This window comes from Dermacentor silvarum, chromosome 9, assembly GCF_013339745.2.
Source record: "Dermacentor silvarum isolate Dsil-2018 chromosome 9, BIME_Dsil_1.4, whole genome shotgun sequence".
In the NCBI taxonomy this organism is placed as follows: Eukaryota; Metazoa; Arthropoda; class Arachnida; order Ixodida; family Ixodidae; genus Dermacentor; species Dermacentor silvarum.
Genome location: NC_051162.1, coordinates 25,254,286 through 25,258,736, shown reverse-complemented (window position 1 = coordinate 25,258,736; position 4,451 = coordinate 25,254,286).

Below are 4,451 nucleotides of genomic sequence, written 5' to 3'. Positions count from 1 at the left end.
TCACATTTAATGAAATTACTAAACATTACCAACTTGGCAGGAGAGCTTTTCCTCTTCCTCACCCGAAGCTCAGCAGAGGTCAGTCAGCTACTCTAAGAATGTTGCAGACGGGATCTTTCCCGTCGCGGGGCTTCCTTAGTAGGATATACTCAGACGTGGACCCTGGTTGTCCCGACTGTAATGAACCCTTTTGCTCTATGGCTCACATGCTCTGGCGATGTCCCGCGTTACCTAACGACCTACTCTCCAGCGAAGCCGAATGGGAGGAGGCCATCAGAAGCACGGTACTCCGAAAGCAAGTCCAGGCTATCCAGAGGGCCCAGGAAAGGGCGGAGCGTCATGGCGTTCTGTCCTCTACGTGGGCGCGGCCAGCGGTTACAACGGCCTCCCGTTAGGGGGTCCTGACACTAGCTCCTCAGGATCAAATAAAGTTCGTTGTCTGTCTGTCTGTCTTGTGAAATAATGAGCGGGAAACACTGGCAGGAATTCCCAATTATTATGTTTAATGATAATGTGGTGATTCTGCTCGCAAGAGAACCGGGCGACACGAAAAGCACCGCGAGAAACAAAGAAGCAAACGAAGCATCTTAGCACTTGATGCGTGGTCAGATAAAAAAGAGTGATAACCGTCAGCTTTTGCATAAAAACTTCTTTTCGCTGTCGTCTGTCATTGCTTGAGACCACGCGAACTGCCGTTATATCGCCTTACCATTTGCTATAGTTTTTCTTTCCGTCATAGTTTCCGTAATTTGTTTATTTTCTGCTCCTGTGCCTTGTAAAGTTCCATGCAGGCCACCTGACAAATGCCCTGCATTTGGCCTGTATAAAATAAATTAAATTAAATGATACATGACTTGTTTCTCCTGCTAACGTCACACCGTGAACCGCAAGAGCTTTGTGCGCTACAGGCGTCAGGCCGTACGCGGAGCAGACGACAAAACGGATAGGCAAGCAGGCGCCGCGAGAGAGTCCCCGCGCCTTTGCTCCTTCGCAAAAGTTTTGCTCCTTCGGTTTGTTGGACTCGCCTCTCCGCTGCAGAGTTTTTCTTAGGGAGCCTACATGCAAGCGCTGCTTGCATGTAGGCTCCCTAGTTTCTTTTCATTCGTAGTGCCATCTGGCGAACACGCTGTGAAGCAGGAGCCGGCGTTTCAGAGTGTGTCCCTTTCAGACGAGCCGAGTCGGCGCTCCTGTCTTATCTTACTCCGTGGCCACGAGCTGATTTGCCGTAATGAGAGACTCCGAACTAACTTTGACCACCTGTGATTCCTTAACGGACGTTTTGAATTTCGCCGCCTATAGGAATCTGGCCACTGCGGCCGGTATGGAACTGCGGACCTCGAGCTTAGTAGCAATGCCGCAGCCACGAAGCTACCACGGCGGGTTTTTGAGAGAATGCTTTAGCGATCCAGGTGCTTTTTCCTTGGACTCCCTTTGAGCTGCATGCGCACTTTACTATCGAGAACAGACGCAGACACAAAGCTTCGCTCCCTCGCACGCGAGCCTACGCAGACTCTGTGGAACACCAGTGAATTCAGCAACGGACGCCTGAACAGATTGGATCCACGTCTGCAACTCCGTCTTCCACCAGGGTTACCACGAGCGGAATCAACACTTCTGTGCCGCCTGTGACTAGGCGTGGCATTCAAGAACGCCTATTCCTTCCGTATTGGAATGGCCCACAGCCCTGCTTGCGACAACTGTGGCAGCGAGGAGACGATCAGGCACCTCCTCTGTGATTGTCCCTGCTACAATGTAGCACGAAAAGTGCTCGCGACTGCGCTTGAAGAACTGGACGATCGCCCCTTCACAGAGGAAAAAGTTTTAGGACACTGGTCCAGACGGGTTTCGGCACTCAAGGCCTGAAGGGCTCTGCTGAAGTTCTTAAGGGCTTGTGAATTGTGCGACCGACTTTGAACGTTGTAGCACGTAGGGTCCCGTTATTGCGCGAATTTTTCTCACTTTATTTTTTAATTTGTTTCTTCTATCACCTTTTATTCCCCTTACCCCTTTCCCCAGCACAGGGTAGCCAGCCAGTATTCACACTGCCTAACCTTTCTTTCTCTCACTCTCTCTTAGTTATGGTAACCACGCCAGCCGGATGTCGGCGCTTCTCTGGTCTGGCTGTTGTTGTGTGTCACCGTAACGCGAAACTTACGGATGCGTGTGTTTTTGTCGACAGCCGAAACATTTTTCTTTTCGGCGAGAAGGGTTGCGGGGCAAAGGGCTTCCGCGAAAGGCTACGTCGGAACGGATATATGCAAATTTGATCTGTTTGTGGAGGAGAGGACTTCTTCTTTCTGGGGTTTTACGTGCCACAGCCACTTCTGAGTACGAGGCACCCCGTAGTGGAGGGCTCCGGGTTAATTTCGACCACCTGGGGTTGTTTAACGTGCACTACAACGCAAGCACATGGGCATTCTTGCAGTTCGCCTCCACCGAAATGCGGCCGCCGCGGCCGGGATTCGATCCCAGGACCTCGTGCTCAGCAGCGCAACGCCTTAGCTGACTGAGCCGCCGCGGCAGGTGAGGAGAGGACGCTTTGAGTCGAGTCGAGGGTATCGTAGCAGCACGTTCGATCTTCTAAACACGAGTGTTCCGACGGTGCTTGTCCCGTAACCAGGACGCAAACGCTGTTTGCGTTGGTAGTGTGCATCGCACAGAAATGTGAAACAATTGCTTTCCTGCAATCTGGCTCTCCAATACTTTAATTATGGTCGACAGAAAGTTCTGCCATGCACTTTGCACTTAAAAAGGTTAAATCACTTGACTGATCAACAGGAAGGACTTGGAAAAGATTATTCGCCCTGCATCCGGGCTGCTTCAATGCTAGGTGGATGCGTTGTGGGTCTTTTATTGCGATAGCAATTATGTGGACACTCTAAGCGCATTTTTGCCGTCGCCGTCGTTGTCGCCGTCGTCGTCGCCGTCGGGTACCGCACAAAGTCCAACCGCGATAATATCGTTTCCGTGCGCTGTGTGTGCGAGTGAACGTGTGCGAGGGTGAGCCGGCAACCGCAGCTTCATCTCGCGCACGCGAGAGAGGAAGGCGGCCGGAAGCGCACGGTCTTCGTTCACGCGCGAGGCACGGGGAGGAGGCGACGGAGACAGGAGGAGGGAGCGGGCGTTATGTTCCGGTGGCTGCTGCTCACGGAGCTATCTTGAAAGCGATCTGCGATGCGGCTGAAGTGCGCACCCGCGGGGGCCTCATCTTCAAAGCGATCGGCGATGGGGACAAAGTGCATTCGCTGAGTGCCTGTAGCTTCGTATGCGCTGCGCTTTCTACGTTCAGTTCGTGTTGGAGTGAGAGCCAGCGCGAAGGTCAATTTGCTCGCTGCCGCTAGCGCGATTTCTCATTCCATCGTTTTCACGAGTTTCCGCCGTCATCGAGCAAGATATGTTCACGTTTACCTGTGCGGGCGTGACACTGTGGTTGTTTACTTTTTTAGTTAGTAAGCGAATATTTACAACTTTAAACGACCGATAAAACTACTATCCCTCCTTCGTGTAGCTGCCTACCAATTTGCTATCGCAATCTATGCGCCCACTGTACGTCACAAGACCTAGGTATTGTTTCCAAAGCGAAGCTGTCTTCTTGAACCTTCCCGGACTTCATCGACCATATAGCTGCTGCCACTGTCTTCGGAATAGTTCGGTCACGCATAAAACGAATCGGCTTATGCAGCCATCTGCACTATACCTTTACAGATGTGCCTCTGGCTGACTCCGTTTTATACAAAATCAAGTAGAGCCATATAATGTCTGCGTAGTTTCTCTCACAGATGTAAAACAACAGGCTCTAAAAAAACTGGATCTGGAAACAGGAGTGGCACAATTTTGAGTGCTTGTTGGCGCTTCCGAGCGGGGCCGCACATTATGCTGCACATTATGGGCTGCAGGCTAACTAGGGTACGGCAGGAAGGCCTCCAGAGACGCGGAGTGCGTTGGGCTGCAACAGCGAATAGGCGAAGTCGACGCGCTACGTTCGATCGCCTTGGTGGAGGAGCCACGCAAGGCAGCGTTGCTGGCATGAGCGTTGTGTGCACGCGTTGTGTGCACTGTAGGCGCACTAGCGTTCCAAGTTGAGCTTCTGCTTGCATGAATTCCTCTGAGAGGAACGGGCAGTAAATGCTGAGTTAACGTTATGCTACATTTCACTGGGCGGCGACTACAACACCGACGGTTTCCCGTTGGTCTTATCTCTTGAACCATCAAGCTGCGACGCATGCAACGCCACTGGCAACGCTCTTCAACACGCCAGCGTTGTAAGACGCCTTGTATAGCTGTAAGGGCGCTATTCCTTGTATGCAGAAAGACTTGCCTTGCGCGTCGCGTCCACATGACGCGCCCGTGTATCGTTAGAAAACACTCAGATGAGTGCAAGCGCATTTCTTAGCCTTGCTATCGCTGTCAATGCTTCGCCTTTTGGGAGAAGCTGTCAAATAGTGCGATAC